Source organism: Lactuca virosa, chromosome 3 (genome assembly GCF_052849685.1).
Source record: "Lactuca virosa cultivar CGN04683 chromosome 3, Lactuca_virosa_CGN04683_v6, whole genome shotgun sequence".
Taxonomy (NCBI): Eukaryota; Viridiplantae; Streptophyta; class Magnoliopsida; order Asterales; family Asteraceae; genus Lactuca; species Lactuca virosa.
Window position 1 is genome coordinate 329,042,132 of NC_136428.1, and position 20,375 is coordinate 329,062,506.

A 20,375-nucleotide genomic window follows, 5' to 3' on the forward strand; every position below is an offset into this window, starting at 1 on the left:
GGGGGGGAGAAGAGTCGGTACAACACTATACAGGAGTGATTTGCATTCCAAAAGGGGCATAGTTGAAGTACACAAAGAGCTAATACTTTGTGATAGTGCATCCCCGAGGTGACACTGATATCCCGGATCGAAAGAGCAACCCCGTGGTTCAATCCTCGGTAGCCTCGTTACTCAGCTCTCAATAGCCTCGTTGCATAGCCGTCGACAGTCAGCCAAGACATCGAGGCGCCGATCGTCACTACAGCTAATGATGCAATAGAGCATCAGGTGCCATTACACTTTACCCCCAGACTTACCACACGAGCTAGACACACAGATTGTAGGGTGCTACGCCCAATCATGCGAGGTTCAGTACCCTCGCCTTGAGTCGCCTGGCTTCTCAACCCGGCTCCATTATAGCGGCAAGCTCCGCATGCGAGGTTCAGTACCCTCGCCTTGAGTCGCCTGGCTTCTCAGCCCGACTCCATTATAGCGGCAAGCTCCGCATGGGAGGTTCAGTACCCTCGCCTTGAGTCGCCTGGCTTCTCAGCCCGGCTCCATTATAGCGGCAAGCTCCGCATGTGAGGTTCAGTACCCTCGCCTCGAGTCGCCTGGCTTCTCAGCGCGACTCCATTATAGCGGCAAGCTCCGCATGCGAGGTTCAGTACCCTTGCCTCGAGTCGCCTGGCTTCTCAGCCCGACTCCAGTATAGCAACATGCCCCGACCATTCCACACGATGCTCTTCCGTGTGATTTATCTACGATCGTCGGCAGCCAAGCCCGATCCATTCCACGCGATGCTCTCCCGCGTGATTTATCTACGATCGTCGGCAGCCAAGCCCGATCCATTCGACGCGATGCTCTCCCGCGTGATTTATTTATGATCGCTGGCAGCCAAGCCCGATCCATTCCACGCGACGCTCTCTCGCGCGATCTATCTGCGATTGTTAGCAGCCAAAACCGATCTGTTACACGCGAGGCTTTCCCGCATGACACCTCCATGATCATTGGCTGCTAAGCCCAAGCTATTCTCCTAAGTCGCGCATCATAAGTTGCGCATCACAAGCTTCTTCCACACTATGATCTTGGTGTTTCCCCTCTCACAGTCATCATGGTTCTCTTGTGCTCGGACGATCGATGAAGTGTTATCCACATTACAACCTGCTATAGTGAGGATACTCTCCAGCAAGAAGGTCATCCCGACAGCGGCCCTACTACCTACGACCCCACAGCATCTCTGTTTCCTGGCTCTCGGAAACGGTCTTGCTGCGTAACCCTACCTGTAGCCTCGCCGCGTACCCCACGGCATCTCTGTTTCCTGGCTCTCGGAAATGGTCTCGCTGTGCAACCCTACATGTAGCCTCGTCGCGTAGCCCACAACATCTCTGTTTCCTGGCCCTTGGAAATGGTCTTGCTGCGCAACCCATACATCTGGCCTCACCGCTTATCCCTTAGCACCTCTGCTGCCTGGCTCTCGGCAACAGTCTCACTGCATGTTTCCTACCTATAGCCTCACTACCTGTTCCTCAAGAATTCTGTTGTCTGGCTATCGACAATAGTCTTACTACGTGACCCTCGCTAGCAACCTAGTCGCCCAGCTCTCGGAATCTATTCCTCGCCTCCTCTAAGAAAGGGGGGGGAATAGGGTTGGTACGCCGCAATCCAGCTAGGTGTAGCCCGAGCAAGAAAGATCCTCAAGATGGTTATTAATGCAGACTATGTACATGGTTACTGGTGACATCCCATCTCGCATGGGTACCACAACAATCACGTCGGATAACAGTCTCAGGGACTGAATGGCAAGCTTACGCTTCTTAGCTACCCCGGTCCGACATTCCACCAACATCAGTGTCGCGTAACACTCTTTAGCAGCCTCGGTCCGCACCGATCGGCTCGCATCGCACCGATTGGCTCGCACTCCTCTCAATGAAGGAGTATCAAGTCAGCTCAAGCAGTGTTTGGCTCATCGCACAACCCCACGGCTCTCGTGGGCGAGGTTCGGTCATTTCTCTTTATTATTTAATGCTTTGGTGCTTTATCTAGTCCGATCCGATTGTCAGCAACCCAATCGCATCAGACTAGGGGGACTTGACGACGCACAATTTATATGACTAAGTCCAGTCCGATGTCATTGGTCGCATACCAATAACACCAGACTGGGGGGACTTGATGATATATGGTCCATTAGCATGGCCCAGACTGCTCTAGCGCGCCAGCCTGGCCTGGCACGCCCCTGCTAACCTTGTCGGGGACTCCCTTGCCAGCCTCGCTGGGGACTCTCCTGTTGGTTTATCCGACTAAGTCCAGTCCGATGTCATTGGCCGCGTACCAATAACACCAGACTGGGGGGACTTGATGATATATGGTCCATTAGCATGGCCTAGACTGATCTAGAGCGCCAGCCTAGCCTGGCGCGCTCCTGCCAGCCATGCCTGGCGTTCCCTTGCTAGCCCTTGCTGGGGACTCCCTTGCCAGCCCTTGCTGGGGACGCTCCTGCCAGCCATGCCTGGCGTTCCCTTGCTAGCCCTTGCTGGGGACTCCCTTGCCAGCCCTGCTGGGGACTCTCCTGCCGACCCAGCCAGGCGCCCCCTCACCTGGCACTCCCTTGCCATCCTTTCCTAGTGCGCACCCGCCAGCCCTGCCTAGGGCGCGCCCGCCAGCCCCGCCCGGCGCCTCCGGGCAGCCTTGCCCAACTCCTTGCTAGTTGGGCCTGAATTGGGCTGGCCCAAGGCTTGACCTAATTTTCCCCTATATAATGAACAGTACCTCCTCCATGGAGGGGGACTCTCTCCCAAGTGGTTCAGCCGCCACTAGATCCTTCCCCATGGCTCAGCCGCCACTATACTCCGGCAGGGTGGCTCAGCCGCCACCCGCCGCCATACACCACCACTAGCACCAAGATGGTTCTTTCCAGCTATGGAGGACCATCTCAGATCTTCTAGTTGATCTAACTTGACCGTCGGAGTCCGCTCCCGGGGCACAGTCCCTGGGACGGCTCTAACGACTTTGCACTGTGATGTCAGATCTCCGCCGCAGCTGAAGACCAGAAGCATCGTCGGAGGTCGATGTCGCATCACCAGCATATAAGCATATCATAACATACTGTCAGACATATCTTGGTTGTCCGACCTACCCTTCGGTCCTAACAACCGAACTCTACTAATATCTCATATAACATATCATGCCAGCATATAACATATCAGGTAGTAGCAAACCTAGATGATATCATAAAGACGATCATCTACATACAACTCCTACCGGTGGGCCAGCATTGTGGCCGTAGACCCACCACTGCTGGAAGGTAACTCACCTCGTAAGGCTGACTACAGAAAAGCTGATCGACAGATGTCTGACTGCTGCTCCGGCGATCCTCCGGCTATAAATCCATAAAACACTTAATCAGACACTGATAACTACTCTTAGGGTAAAATGACTATTTTACCCCTGACCAAGTCAAAGTCAAAGTCAACTTCCAGTTGACCCGACTCGCCGAGTTGGGCCGCCAACTCATCGAGTCCCTATCCTTTCATCTGCCTTCTTCACGCCTCTACTCGTCGAGTTTGGCAACGACTCAACGAGTTCTCCTTCTAAAACAACCTCGAATGAACCTTCATCCGACTCGCCGAGTTGTATGAACAACTCGTCGAGTTCATCCCCATCCAATGAACAATTCTTGCCCTTGACTCGCCGAGTTGTATGAACAACTCGTCGAGTTCATCTTCGAAAGTGGGAGATTACCTTGGACTCGCCGAGTCTGTTCATACACTCGCCAAGTCCTATGATTTCCAGGTCTATGGCTAAGTCCAATGTGTTGGGTCACTCCCCCGGACCCCTCTAAGACCACTCTAACACTCACTGGGTTCCTTCGAACCATAACAGAAAAGGGAAGTCAAGCCATGGACTCGCCGAGTCCCAAGAACGACTCGCCGAGTCGAGAATAACCAAGTCTCATTTCTCGATTTCTAATGTACAGCACTAGACGAAAAGATAGATCTAGGCTTCTAAGATCGATCTAGCACGGAAAGTTACAAACTTTACGTGCATGCATGGGACTATGAGCTCAAATGGCCCTAAATTAGACTCTTAAGATGCATGGGGCTCTCTAAGGCTCCAAAATCAGTCCCTTTCTGCCTTGTAACCCCTTAAAGACCTTGGATCTGAGGTCCCTTAAAGACCTTGGATCTGAGGTCTTAGCCCCCAACCATGCTTGCACTCATGATTGGTCACCAAGAATGGCTCCTAAAAGCCCTAAATCACCCCAAAAAGGGATCTAAAACATGAAAGAGCAAGGTATCAGCTTTATACCTCTAAAGAACTGCAGAGGGTGCACAAACTCGAACTCCTCTGGCCTCCTCTTGATTCCTCAAGCCTTTATCTTCCTTCTTATGTTCCAAAATCACCAAAAACCACCACAAAAGCCTTAGATCTCTACACAAACGATTAGGGTTTGATATGGAGAGTTCTGAGAGCAATAGGGACGAAGGGAGGCTGAATGAGATGCTTAAATAGGGTGCAATCCCTTAGATTAGGGTTTCACTCAAACAGCACCTACTCGCCGAGTCAGTCTACCGACTCGTTGAGTAGGTCACTTAAAATGTCCGCGGGTCCCGACTCTACTCAACGAGTTGGGCCTCCAACTCGTCGAGTCCCAGAGAAAAACATAAAATACTTTGAATTAAGTGCGTACCAGGAATCAGGTGCTACAAATCTCCCCCACTTATCTTAGACTTCGTCCTCGAATTCTGCTGCCCGATCCTAAAAAAGCTTTGGGTAATGCTCCATCATCTCGTCCTCCGACTCCCACGTCCATTCTGAGCCTTTTCAGTGCCGCCATTGCACCTTCACCAGCTCGACCTTCTTGTTCCTCAAATCCTTCGAATTCCGGTCGAGGATTGCCACATGCCGCTCAATGTAATTCAGGCTGTCATCCACCTGAATATCCTCCAGAGGTACCACTGCCGAGTAATCCACCAAGCACTTCCGCACTTGGAAGACATGGAACGTACTGTGAATCTGACTAAGTTCGGCTGGTAGATCCAGCCGATATGCCACCTTGCCCACCCAGGCTATAACCTTGAAAGGTCCAATATACCTGGGGCCCAGCTTGCCCCGCTTCCGGAATCGGATGACGCCCTTCCATGGCGACACCTTCAGGAGGACCATATCCCCGACCTGGAACTCCAGGTCCGAGCGGCGCTTGTCGGCATAACTTTTCTGCCGACTCTGAGCAGTCTGAAGCCTGCTCCTGACCTGCTGAATCCTCTCTGTCGTCTTGAGCACCACTTCGGTGCTCCCCGTGACCCTCTGGCCCACCTCACCTCAACATATCGGGGTCCTGCACTTCCTCCCGTATAACATCTCAAAGGGAGGACGATCGATGCTCGCGTGGTAGCTGTTGTTGTAGGAGAACTCAGCTAATGGAAGATAGGTATCCCAGCTACCATCGAAGTCCAACACGCACGCCCGCAGCATATCCTCTAGTGTCTGGATGGTCTGCTCGCTCTGCCCATCCGTCTGCGGGTTAAATGCGGTGCTAAAGTGTAGACGAGTACTCAACTCGTCATGGAATTTCTTCCAAAATCTGGAAGTAAACTGCACATCTCTGTCGGAAATCACTGAGACTGGCACTCCATATCGAGCCACCACCTCTCGAATGTAGATGTCGGCCAGCTTCTCGGCCGATATACTCTCCTGGATCGGTATGAAATGGGCAAACTTGGGCAATCGATCCACGATGACCCATATGTAATCTACTCCCCGTGCGGTCCTGGGAAGTTTGGTGATGAAATCCATAGTAATGTCTTCCCATTTCCACATGGGAATATCTAACGGCTGCATCTTGCCATGTGGTCTCTGATGCTCGGCCTTGACCTTCCTGCATGTCAAGCACTGCTCCACATACCATGTTATATCCCGCTTCATGCAGGGCCACCAATAGTCAATATGAAGATCTCTATACATCTTCGTCGCCCCTGGATGAATGGAGAATCGGGACTTGTATGCCTCCTCCATCAGAACCCGACGCACACCCCAGTGGTATGGAACCCACACCTTGCGGTGTAGTGTCAATAACCCTCGGTTGTCATAGTCGAAGGAGGAAACCTGACCCACTATACGTTCGCTCTTCCGATGTTCCTCCTTCATAGCCTCCTGCTGGGCCTCTCGGATCTGCTCCAACAGTGGAGTTACTACTGTCATCCGCATGCAAAAGTCTCTGATCGGCGCTGCCTTGCGGCTAAGCGCATCGGCCACTACATTGGCCTTCCCTGGGTGGTAAAGGATCTCACAATCATAATCCTTCACCACATCTAACCACCGACGCTGCCTCATGTTCATATTCGGCTGATCCATAAGGTATCTCAGACTCTTATGGTTCGCGTAGATGGTACACCGAACCCCATAGAGATAGTGTCGCCAAATCTTGAGGGCGAAGACAACCGCCCCCAACTCCAAATCAAGTGTCGGGTAGTTTGCCTTATGGGGCTTCAACTGCCTTGAGGCGTAGGCGATGACATGCCCTCTATGCATCAATACCGCGCCCAAACTCGAAATAGACGCGTCGCAGTATACAACAAAATCCTCTACGCCCTCTGGCAGGGCTAAGATTGGCACCTCGCACAATCTCTGTCTCAGTGTCTCGAACGCTTCCTGTTACTCAGGCCCCCAGCGAAAGACTACGACCTTCTTCGTTAGCCGAGTCAAGGGTACGGCTATCTTGGAGAAATCCTGGATGAATCTCCGATAGTAGTCGGCTAATCCCAGGAAACTCTGAATCTCAGATGGAGACTTCGGAACCTCCCATCTCATCACGGCCTCTACCTTGGCCGAGTCGACCAGAATACCGTTCTGGTTGATAAGGTGCCCAAGAAACTGCACCTCGCGCAACCAGAACTCACACTTGGAGAACTTGGCGTACAAGCTCTCCCTCCTTAGAGTATCCAAAACCTCTCGCAGATGCTCCTCATGCTGCTCCTGCATCTTGGAGTAGACCAGGATATCATCAATAAAAACTATCACAGACCGATCCAGCATCGGTCTACATACGCGGTTCATGAGGTCCATGAATGCGGCAGGAGCATTGGTGAGCTCGAAGGGCATCATCACGAACTCGTAATGGCCATAGCGAGTCCGAAAAGCAGTCTTCTGAATATCCTCATCTCTGACCCTCATCTGATGATAGCCTGACCGCAAGTCTATCTTGGAAAACCAAGATGCTCCTTGTAGCTGGTCGAACAAGTCATCTATCCTCGGAAGTGGGTAATGGTTCTTCACCGTTACCTTGTTCAACTCCCGATAGTCTATACACATCCGATGTGATCCGTCCTTCTTCTTCACAAACAGAATCGGGGCTCCCTAGGGTGAACTGCTCGGTCTAATGAATCCCTTGTCTAACAGCTCCTGCAGCTGCGTGGACAACTCCTGCATCTCAGGAGGAGCCAACCGATACGGTGCCTTGGCTATCGGAGCCGCACCAGGGACTAGGTCGATCCTGAACTCTACCTGCCTTTCCGGAGGTACCCCAGGCAACTCCTCAGGGAATACATCCGCAAACTCTCGTACCACGGGCACATCGCCCACCGTCGCCTTACCCGCTTCCCGGGTATCCATAACATAAGCGAAAAATCCTGCGCAACCCTGCTGAATGTAGCGCCTAGCTCTCGCTGCTAAACATAGAGTTGGTCCTCGCTGTGGGCTCTCGCCCTGAACCACCAGCTCTCCCCCACTTGGGGTCTTGATCCGCACCAACTGTTGCGCGCAGTCAATCACTGCCCCATTGGGGCTTAGCCAATCCATACCAATAATAACCTTGTTCCCCCGCAAAGGTATGGGAACCAGATCTACCAGGTAACGCTCCTCGAACAGCCTCAAAACACATTCTCGGTAGACCTCTGATGCCCGCACTGACCGGTCGTCCGCACACTCGACCTCCAAAGGGCAATCCAACATGCCTGAAGACTCAGGAAACATCTTGCTAAGCGCAAGAGAGACAAATGATCAGGTAGCACCCGAATCAAATAATACCTGGATTGGAATACCGTTCACATGGAATGATCCTAAACAAAGCACATACACATCAATATCATATGCATCATATAAATAAAAACTAGAGAGAAGGAATCATACCCGTCACCACATCGGGTGCGGCGCGTGTCTCCTCGGTAGTCAACTGGAAGGCCCGGCTCCTCACCACCGGAGCCTCTGTCTTGCCCTGCCGGCCATCCGTAATCCGCAGGGTCGGTGGAGCTGGCGCCTTCACTGGCGATGCTGCTGCTGTCGTCAACTGGGGGCAATTGGCCTTTTTATGGCCCCTCTAGTTGCAGTGGAAACACAACAACTCGGATATCTGAAAAGTAGGTGCATGGGCAGTACAATCCCTGCTGAAGTGCCCCGTCTTGCCGCACTTGTAGCAGCCCGACGATCCCAACCTACAAGCTCCCTCATGTGGCCTGCCGCATTTCCTGTAGCGGCCCTGTCCCGACTGGCCTTTCGGCCTAGTGTCTGATCCCTTGGGCTTCTTCCCCGAAGCCCCAGTCACCTGTCCCTCCTCGGACTTCCTCTTATGGATGTGCTCCAAATCAATCTCTCTCTCCCTTGCCCTGGCAATCATGGACTCCACGGTGGGACAAGCTGAGAAGCTGACATACTCCCGAATATCGGCTCACAGCATGTCGTGATAGCAGGTCCTCCTCATATCCTCGTCTCCCGCATACTGGGGCACCAATAAAGCCCTCTCTCGGAACTTGGCGGTGATCTCCGCCACTGTCTCAGTTGTCTGTCTCATATCCAGGAACTCCCGGGCCAACTGCTGAAGTTCCACCGCAGGTGCGAACTCAGCCCTGAACCGGGTCACAAAATCCGACCATGTCATAGCCTCAATAGCTGAGGCTCTCAGAGAGTCACCAACCGACTCCCACCAATCCCTGGCCCTGTCCCTCAAGCATCCTGCTGCATATCGTACCTTCGACCCCTTGGGGCAGAAGCTGGTCAACTGTGCAGACTCAATGTCTGTAATCTACGGTCTGGCAACAATGGGGTCCTTCGCCCCATGGAAATCTGGCGCACCACTGCCCCTGAAGTCCTTAAAGGACAGTGTGCGTGATCCTAACTGGCTGGTCGCCATGTCACTCCTGAACGCCCTGAGGCGATCCTCCATCAGCTCTACTATCCCTTCCTTGATCGACCCAAAGATAACCGGGGTCGCATCAAGGATGCCTCTAGTAATCTCTGACGCGATAAACTCGCGTAGCCTCTCATCCACTGGTTCGGAACCCGAACCCGAACCTGATCCCTCTCCTGAACTGCCAACTGCTGGTCTAGGGTGTAGTACCACCATACTACCTTGACTTATCTAGAGGGATCACATCTAGAGGGATCACATCTACCACAAGTTCCCTGGTCTTGTCTCAGCCTTCCTTGACTTAAGTGCGGATCCTCTGCTTTCAGTAGTACGGGCCCATACTACCTTCCACATCTATCCGTACTTTCCTCAAGAACTGCCTTGACTCCACCAAGTCCTTTCTACTACTAATGTTCTCTGCTACTCTTCATCCTAGGCTTACCCTAGGGAAATCTCCGACTCCAATCGGACCTCAGCTGCTGAAGTCCTCTTCGTAATGCCAATTAGCTACCACCTGAATACTATCACATGCAACGAGGCTCGGATAATCCTTCGAGTAAGGGACTCATCCCTCCTACGGTTAAGACTCAGACAAGAGCTACGCAATAGGGTCAAATCCAATACTCTAAGGTTATTCAACCCTGATTGCATGTGACTTTAACGTATTCACCTAATAGCTAACTCCCATTACCCAGAGTCCCGCAAAGCACAAAGCAAACAACATTCAGACAAGAAGGGAACAACTCAAGCAACTCTATGCACATAACAAGAATCTGTACTAGCATGCGATGTAAGCTCATATAATCAGGCATAACCTAAACAGGCTATCCTATCTCTAACTGATCAGTACTATCATGCAGCTCAGCAAGCACATACAATAGGAATATAAGGCATCTTCCTAGATCCTTAGCTCTAATCTAGTATGCAGATCTACTAGCTGATAATCATAACATAAACTTGTATGGGTACTTTGGGGAAAACTTACTTGAGCTCGGCCGGTCGCGCACATCACACACCTCGTTCTTTCTCAAAACTCTTTAACTTAGATTTTAGAAAACCATTTTCTTTGTAAAAATCTTTTAATCCATCGGTTTGAGTCTAGACACTCCCGAGGGTGTGTCTGAATCCCTCAAACCAAGGCTCTGATACCAACTTGTAACATCCCAAATTCTGAGTCCAAAAATTTCAATTTTGATATAACAATTTAGAAAACATTTATCATAAAACATCATCATGTCATATCATTTCATAAAACCATAATCTCATGTATGAAAATCATATCATAAAAGTAGTAACAATGTCAGAGTACAATCCCAAGAAATCTCATAAGGCGGAATCCAATGTGTGTATGATGTGCAGCTACCGCGCCGGCTCCTTCCCCTTTGCTGAAGAGGTACCTAAAACAAAAATGAAAACTGTAAGCACGAAGCTTAGTGAGTTCCCCCATCCTACCATATACCATACAATCATATAGCATACATACTGCCGGGCAATTCTGGGGTGCCCGACCTACCCGGTACGGCTATTCTGGGGTGCCGACCTACCCGTGTCAAGTCATTCTGGGGTGTTGACCTACCCGTGTCAAGCCATTTTGGGGTGCTGACCTACCCATTGGTCCTAACAACCAATCCTCGGGGACTATTCCACCCCCTACTGCTACTATCACATATATCATAATATAAACATACTACCAGACATATCTGGGGTGTATGAACTACCCTTCGGTCCTAACAACCGAACTTGGGGACTATTCCCCCCTACTACCTCTATCACATATAACATATCATGCCAGCATATAAGCATATCATAACATACTGTCAGACATATCTTGGTTGTCCGACCTACCCTTCGGTCCTAACATCCGAACTCTACTAATATCTCATATAACATATCATGCCAACATATAACATATCAGGTAGTAGCAAACCTAGATGATATCACAAAGACGATCATCTACATACAACTCCTACTGGTGGACCGGCATTGTGGCCGTAGACCCACCACTGCTGGAAGGTAACTCACCTCGTAAGGCTGACTGCAGAAAAGCTGATCGGCAGATGTCTGACTGCTGCTCCGGCGATCCTCTGGCTATAAATCCATAAAACACTTAATCAGAAACTGATAACTACTCTTAGGGTAAAATGACTATTTTACCCCTGACCAAGTCAAAGTCAAAGTCAACATCCAGTTGACCCGACTCGCCGAGTTGGGCCGCCAACTCGTCGAGTCCCTATCCTTTCATATGCCTTCTTCACGCCTCTACTCGTCGAGTTTGGCAACGACTCGACGAGTTCTCCTTCTAAAACAACCTCGAATGAACCTTCATCCGACTCGCCGAGTTGTATGAACAACTCGTCGAGTTCATCTCCATCCAATGAACAGGTCCTGCCCTTGACTCGCCGAGTTGTATGAGCAACTCGTCGAGTTCATCTTCGAAAGTGGGAGATTGCCTTGGACTCGCCGAGTCCTATGATTTCCAGGTCTATGGCTCGTTGGGTCACTCCCCTGGACCCCTCTAAGACCACTCTAACACTCCCTGGGTTCCTTCGAACCATAACAGAAAAGGGAAGTCAAGCCATGGACTCGCCGAGTCCCAAGAACGACTCGCCGAGTCGAGAATAACCAAGTCTCATTTCTCGATTTCTGATGTACAACACTAGACCAAAAGATATATCTAGGCTTCTAAGATCGATCTAGCACGTAAAGTTACAAACTTTACGTGCATGCAAGGGACTATGAGCTCAAATGGCCCTAAATGAGACTCTTAAGATGCATGGGGCTCTCTAAGGCTCCAAAATCAATCCTTTTCTGCCTTGTAACCCCTTAAAGACCTTGGATCTGAAGTCTTAGCCCCCAACCATGCTTGCACTCATGATTGGTCACCAAGAATGGCTCCTAAAAGCCCTAAATCACCCCAAAAAGGGATCTAAAACATGAAAGAGCAAGGTATCAGATGTATACCTCTAAAGAACTGCAGAGGGTGCACAAACTCGAACTCCTCTGGCCTCCTCTTGATTCCTCAAGCCTTTCTCTTCCTTCTTATGTTCCAAAATCACCAAAAACCACCACAAAAGCCTTAGATCTTTACACAAACGATTAGGGTTTGATATGGAGAGTTCTGAGAGCAATAGGGACGAAGGGAGGCCGAATGAGATGCTTAAATAGGGTGCAATCCCTTAGATTAGGGTTTCACTCAAACAACACCTACTCGCCGAGTCAGTCTACCGACTCGTCGAGTAGGTCACTTAAAATGTCCGCGGGTCCCGACTCTACTCGACGAGTTGGGCCTCCAACTCGTCGAGTCCCAGAGAAAAACATAAAATACTTTGAATTAAGTGCGTACCACGAATCGGGTGCTACAAGGGTATTTTGGGTATTTTGAGCTATAGTTAAGCCTTGGTCTCTATCTATTGAATAGGTGACTTGTAGAGCCAGTATTCGGAGCAGTGTATTGTTCAGGTATTCATCAAACTGTGAGGTGAGTTTCCTTACTGTTCTTAAGGGTTGAAGACACCAATGTCGTCCCCTTTAGTTATGTGTCCTGGTACCTAGGATGTTGTTATACATTAGTGATCTGTAGATCTATCTGCTAGTCTGTTAACTGGTTGTATGATTATCTGTTGTTGGATATATGTTATTTGTTATGCGCATGTCGACATGGTAGGTGTGGTTGAGATTGTACTGCTTTGTGTTGTAAGTTAACAGACCGGGGCATTCCAACCGGAAGGTAGTGGGCCGGAGGTAATCCAACCAGGAGGTTGTGGACCCGTTATGTATTGGGCATTCCATACAGAAGGTTGTGGGTCGGGGGTAATCCAACCAGGAGGTTGTGGACCCGTTATGTATTGGGCATTCCAACCGTAAGGTTGTGTGCCGGGGCATTCCAACCATTAGGTTGTGGGCCAGGGGTAATCCAACAAGGAGGTTGTGGACCCGCTATATGCTTGATTATATGTTTGTGTAGTGTTACTTTTGGGGAACTCACTAAGCTTTGGCTTACAGTTTTAGTTTATGTTCCAGGTACTTCAGAGGATCATGTAAAAGCAATTGCATGATCGTGCACAACTTCCTGTTTTATGGCTTTGGGTGGTTCGAACCAAAGCTCAAGAGGTGTTCAGTTTTGCACATTCATCTCTTCGAAGTTGTATTGAGGGTTCATTTGGAGTGTTGAAGAAGAGGTGGAAATTATTGAACAAAATGCCAAGGTTTACTGAGAAAACTCAAATAGACGTGATAATGACAACATTTACCCTACATAACTATATTCGAAGGAATGACTCTATAGATAGGATTTTCAACTTTTTTTTAACAACATAGTAATTACATAACTACCGAAGAACAAGGGGATCATTCAAGATTTAGGCATGGTAACATTTGAGAGTTACGACATGCGATGCGAGAAATTCGTGATAGTATTGCAAATATAATATGGGGTGCAAAATATTTGAATTAAATATAAATAATCGGGGAAATAGTATTTAATATTTACTTTAATTTAATTTAATATATTATATATTTGTCTCATAATAAGGAAACATTTTTTACATGTTATTTTATGTCATTTTACGTTTTGGAGCTAGCTTATCAGCTAGTTTCAACCAAAGTAATTTTTTATCGGTTAACTTTTCAATTATCAGTTAGTTTTTTAGCTATCGATCAGTTTTACAATTATCACCTAGCACGTTAAACAATGCCTTAGTATCATAAATAACAATTCATGCTTGGGACGAATATCATTTTAAACATGCATGCCCTTAGAACAAATTTTTTTAAGACTTCAAATGAGATGTGTTCTTTGTTAGACCATATGTTTGTAGGGTTATCAAATTATTATGTAGACGAAAAGGTCCCACTTCCATTTTTATTGTTTATGGTATTTTTGTAATTCTTGAATCTTGATCAAATTTGGTAAAATATTTGGACTATGTATCACCTAAAACTTGCACCCAAGAGTAGATCATAACCATCGATCATCATACTGTGCATCTCAATTCATGTATAACTTCTTAGCAATAATAAGGTCAACCCAAATTGTGTTTCCCATTCAAATGCATCCTTCTTGGTCTTCATCACCGGCTATTCAGGTGGTCAGCGTCTCAGCTATCATCATCATCTTCATCTTCTTCCGCAAGTATGTTATCAACAAAACTACAAGCAACCAACCAGGATTACCACCTGGGCCAACTCCCTTACCATTCATTTGTTGCACCATTCAAATGCTTCTAAATCGACCAACTTTCCGATGGATCCATAAACTCATCGACCAGTTTAATACCCCAATACTTTGCATCAAGCTAGGACCATCGACCCATGTCATTGCAGTCTCCAGTCCAAATCTAGCATGCGAGTTTATGCGAAAGCAAGATGTAGTATTTTCTTCCAGGCCTGAAACGTTATCAACTTATCTGGTAAGTGACAGGTATAAAACAACTGTTTTTTCCCTAATGAGAATCAATAGAAGAAGATGAGAACAATCCTGATCCATGATGTACTCGCCCCACCAATGCATAAATGGCTCCAACCTACACGAGACGATGAAGCCAATCACTTGCTTAGCTACATTTACAATCAAATAGAAAAAAGGATACCCTAACTGACGGTGGGTTAGTAAATATTCGAAACACGAGCCAACATTATTTTGGAAATTTGATAAGGATGATGATTTTTGGGACAAGATTCTTTGGGGCTGGAATGGAAGATGGGGGGCCAGGTGAAGAAGAAACTGAACATGTCGCGTCTGTTTTCATTATCCTCAAGTATCTTTATACATTTTCCATCAGTGATTTCTTCCCGTGGTTGAGAGGTAAGACTGATTTTGAGGGCCATCAAAAGATTATCAGAACGGCCATTCAAAGAGTTCGTAAGTACCAAGATCCGTTGATTGATGAACGGATTCAAATGTGGAAAGATGGGGTGCGAAAGGTAAAAAAGGATGTGCTTGATGTCCTTATTAACCATGAAAGCCCTAAGCTTACAGATCAAGAGATCAAGGCCCGAATTTTAGTAAGACTCACATGCAAATCTTAGTGACTTTCATAAATATTTGTTTCAAAAAACATACCAAATGTTGGAGAAGTTAATCTCTTCATATGAGTGGTTCTTCAATTTAATTTACTTTTGGTGTTTTCTTGGTGGCTTGTCTAATTTTAGGAATTAATGCTAGCTGCGATTGATAATCCCTCCAATGCAAAGAATGGGCGATGGCAGAGATGATCAATGACCCTACTATCCTAAAAAGAGTCGTTGCGGAGCTGGACGAAGAAGTGGGTCACAACCGTCTGGTAGAAGAGAGAGACCTTCCTCAACTTAATTACATTAAAGCGTGCATCAAGGAGGCCTTCATGCTACATCCTTTCCCACCTTTCAATATTCCCCATGTTTCGATGAGGAATACCACAGTTGCTGGTTACTTCATACCCAAGGGTAGCCACGTCTTGCTTAGTCGTCCTGGGCTGGGACGAAATCCAAATGTATGGAGAGATCCAATGTGGTTTGACCCAGATCGACATCTTGATGCAAAAGGAAAGCAAGTGGTTCTTTCAGATAATGACCTGAGAATGCTTTCGTTTAGCACTGGGAGACTAGACTGTCCAGGAGTGGCATTGGGTTCAACAATAACTACAATGATGTTGGCTAGAATGGTTCAAGGGTTCAGCTGGGAGTTGCCACAAAATGAGTCGGGTGTTAATCTTGTTGAAAATCATGACGACCTTGCCTTGGCTGAGCCACTTGTTGTCATTGCGAAACCACGACTACCTCACCATCTCTACCCAAAAAGTTGAACACAATATATATAAATTGGTTTGGGGAATATATATGTATATATAGTTTGCATCGTTGAAGAAATGATTGCTTATGGTGATCCACACTACAATACATTGAGAAGTTAGTAATTATTTATTGTTCAGTACTTCAAAATTTTATGTTTATTATTTTTATTTAGAACTTATTTATCATTGTAAACGGCAAGTTGTACTTGTTTTTGTTTTTTAAGTAAAAAGGTTAAATGAAACATAAATAAACAAAAAGTTTGGTTTAAAAAAAATGTAAACGTCATGTTAGTTGGACTTATTTAATTGAATGAATATAGTTTGCATTTTATAAAGAAAAGTTTTATTTAGAACTTATTTATCATTATAAAAGTCATGCTTGACTTGTTTTCTAACTCAAAAAGTTAAATAAAACATAAATACACTTATAGTTTGGATTCTAAAATAATTCTAAACGTCTCGACTTAATTTATCAATTAATAGTAGTTTACATTTTAATCATATTTTTATAGTTGTTATCTTTATATACGACTTACTTATCTTTGTAAACGTCATGTTAGACTTCTTTTTTGATTCAAAAAAGTTCAATCAAACATAAACAAAATAAAAGTTTAGGTTTTAAAATAATTAATTTGTCAATATAAATAAAATATAAAAATATTAATCTAAAACCCTATTGACTAGTTGTTGATCGGGTAAGATCTGACTGAGTCAGAGTCTGGGTGAGAACCTTGACTGCATCTGCTTCTAACTGAAACCATATTGTTGATTAATGATTACGCATCTGACTGATTATGTTGAATGCTAAAAATGACCATTTTACCTTTCTATTTTGTTTTCTTTTATTTTGTGCTAAAAAGCTAAATAAAATCTATCAACTTGAGCAAAAAAAATATCAACTATCTTATATCGAACAAATAATGTAAATTTATAAAGAATTGAAAAAAAGTTATCAACTATCTCATAAACTTATTTAAAATACAATGTTGTATAAGAATAAATAACAATAGAATATTATAACAAACAAATCAAAGAGTTTCCATCTTATCGTATGTTCATGCTTAAAAGAGCTTCCATCTTCTGTTCTTCACAGTGTGATTCAAATATTATCAAATGACCAAAACCTTCAAAAGAAATCAATGACAACATTATCATTAATCTAGGGAACATAATGCATAAATAGTTAAATACTTTGTATGGAAATCCAAAACCGAAATTACATTGCATTTCATTTTCTCTTTTGTTGCTCAAGATCAATGTCAATCAAATGTTTAATAACCAATCATGTAGCATCACAATCCCATGTCTCACAACATTTCGTGATTTTGTTTCCATTGAACTGATGTATTCATGAACTAATTCCTTGTACTTGTCAGACAATTTCATTAACCTAGTCTCCTGGAGCTGCCATCCTTCATTGAACTTAATCAATAAGCTGCATAAAGTAAAAAAAGAAACGTTTATAAACCATTGAACATTTAAAACCAAAATTAATGTCAAACATATCTACAATTCCAAAAGTCATAAATTCACACACCCATTCAATAATTCTTTTGACCCTCAATTCATGGCTTTCGTTTCATTCATAATATTTTGAACCAATCGAAACATAATCTTATTTGACCAAGACAATTGAATTTACTTAACCAATTCACAGTTCCAATTCAACAAACACCAAATCAAAGTTTCAAACATACATTTTCAGATCAAACACGGGCAATAACCATGAACTTCAAATTGTTTCATATTTCTTCAAATTTCATCAAACTATTAAACATAATTTTCATCATCCAATAATCACTAATCACCATGAATCATCATACTCTTAATTCCAAGAATATCTAATCAGATTAATTAGAGAAAGTAAGATGCGATTCATATAAGATAGTTTCACGATTATCTTAAAAACGTTCAATATAAAAATCATACATGAAGAATTCAATCGGTTGAGAAATTATAAACCTTACTTTTCTTTTCAATATCAATAAATTGTTGCGAGAGATCAGAAACCCCAAATGAGATGCGATGGAGAGGACAGCGGTGGAGGAGGTAGCCGGTGGTGGAGAGAACGTCGATGGAGAAGGTGGTCGGCGATGTTGAAGACTGAAGATGATCGAGAGAGATACGATGGAGAGGATTGAGTGAACTCCGTTCAAAGAGAAGGAGAAGGGCCAAATGGGAAAAGGAGTTTCTCTTTCTAGTCAGCTTCACTTTTTAGGTGCACCGAGGCAGAGGAAAACAACTGACAGAGTTATCCAGAGCGTCTGATTCTATATGAATCAAACACACTAACCCAGACCAAGTCAAGCCAAAATGACTGACCGGACTCAGAATCAAATCAAGCCAAAATGACTGACCGGACTCAGAATCAAATCAAACAGCCCCTTATTTGGTTAATCGATTAACCGAAATTATAGAATAATCACCGGTACTCCATTCTTTTTATAAGGCTATGTGGAGTGGTCACCACCAACCCACCGTAAAAAGTGGTGTCACCTCTGCGTCACGTCACCTTCACCACCAACTCACTCCACATAGGAAATGGTCACCACTAACAACATTCACTTTTTTATTTTATTTATTTTTTTAACATTATATTAAATAAATAACATAATTTATAAAATAGATAACTTTTTTTATTTTTTGTAACACTATATGAAAAAAAAAAACATAATTTATAAGATAAATAAATTTTTTGAGAACACAAAAAAGAAAAAACACATTTCATTAATTAAAAACATAGAAATTTAAAACCTAAATTACTAAAATACACATAAAACCTAACAAATCAAATATTACACTACTTAATTAAAAAAAAAAGTAAAACATAAAAACCGTAGACAAATACTACTCGTCGTCATCGTCATCATCATCCTCATCCGCCTCTTCGTCACCGTCTGCATTCTCGTCGTAATCATCGCCCTCATCCTCTTCGTCCCCATCGTCATTTCCCCCTTGGAGTTGTCTCCCCCATATGTGCTCGGTCAAATCGTGCCGTAGATTGTGATGTGTCTCATGATTTTGTATTTCCAAAACCCTAGAGAAGTATGCCGGGCTGCCAACTTGTATTACTGCAGGTGGGTTAAGTACATCGTTCCCGGTATATGAACAAATAGCTCTGCCCTCTTCTTCTATTATCATGTTTTGTAAAATCACACAAGCAGTCAACACCGTCGTTAGTTTTGCCCTATCCCATGTTCGTGCTGGATGCTTGATTATGTGCTACCTTTGTTTTAGGACTCCAAACGCTCTTTCGACGTCCTTCCGTGCAGATTCCTGTGCTAACTTGAACAATTTTCGTTTCTCATCGGCTGGAAACGAAAAAGACTTAACAAATGTAGCATACTCTGGATATATGCCATCACCTAGGTAATATCCATACTTGTATTCATTTCCATTCACAACGTATGACATATCTGGTGCTTTACCCTGCAAAATATCGTTAAATAACGGAGACGCGTGAAGCACATTCATGTCATTGTTTGACCCCGCCATACCAAAGAATGCATGCCAAAACCATAGGTCGTTTGAAACAACCGCCTCCAGTATAACAGTCGGGACCCCATGATCTCCTCGCGTGAATTGACCACGCCACGCATTGGGACAATTTGCTCACTCCCAATGTGTACAATCAATACTACCAAGCATCCCTGGAAAACCATGTTTAGCTTCATGCGCGGCATACAACTGCTCGACATCACTTTTAGTCGGATGTCACAAGTATATGTCACGGTAAAGCTCTATAACATACTCACAGAAAAGATATATACAATCTCGACCCGTCCTCTCAGACATTTTCAGATACTCATCTGATGCGTCTGCGGTTATACCATATCCCAATTGTCTAAGAGCGGTCGTACATTTTTGTATTGTGGTAAAACCACGTTTACCTCTAGCATCCCATCGTAATTGGAAAAACTCATAATTACGTTTCAAATCTAAAGCTATACGTAAAAATAAATTTCTACTAATACGAAAACGTTCTTTGAATTTCGATAGGTCATAAAGACTATCAGTGACAAAATAATCACATACCAAAAGTTCATGTGCCGCCTCTCGATCCCGATTGATATATTTTCTATGTTTCTTCTCACGGTGTGAAGTTTCGCCTCTCTCACGAATCACGTCTTGTGCCGCAGACAATAGTGTGTGCAACACCAAATCGTTATCAGAACCGCTATCCATTTTTTGTTGAATTTGTATGTTTGATTTGAGAGAATTTGTATGTTTGTTTTGCAAAAACTGTGTAAAAGTGGATGGATATATATAGAGAGAAAGGAAATTAAAGAAAAAAAAGTTTTTTTTTTTATTTAGTAACCCAGCCAACGGTCCAAATTAAAGGACCAATCAATGTATGCGTCTTCGTCCGTCCTAGGAGCCACGCCACCACCAACCCACTGAAGCCAGGGGCGGTGTTCATGCGTGGAGAGAGCCTCCACGTAAGCATTTCACGCGTGGAGCTCCCTCCACTCCGGGCAGCCTAATGGTGCAACATGAAGCATGACACA

General features: G+C 45.1%; 1 long non-coding RNA gene and 2 pseudogenes across 1 annotated transcript; 1 reads left to right on the forward strand and 2 right to left on the reverse strand.

The window, feature by feature from the left end:
- The first annotated feature begins 14,313 nt into the window (after positions 1 to 14,313).
- On the forward strand, positions 14,314 to 15,954 carry LOC145163075 (isoleucine N-monooxygenase 1-like; annotated as a pseudogene).
- An 851-nt stretch (positions 15,955 to 16,805) lies between these two features.
- LOC145163076 (uncharacterized) lies at positions 16,806 to 18,139 on the reverse strand. The gene is made up of 3 exons (XR_013739546.1): positions 17,835 to 18,139; positions 17,088 to 17,302; positions 16,806 to 16,991 (listed from the first exon to the last, which is right to left on the reverse strand). It is a non-coding gene; the product is annotated as an uncharacterized LOC145163076 (long non-coding RNA).
- A 575-nt stretch (positions 18,140 to 18,714) lies between these two features.
- LOC145164758 (uncharacterized) lies at positions 18,715 to 20,052 on the reverse strand (annotated as a pseudogene).
- Positions 20,053 to 20,375: the final 323 nt, after the last annotated feature.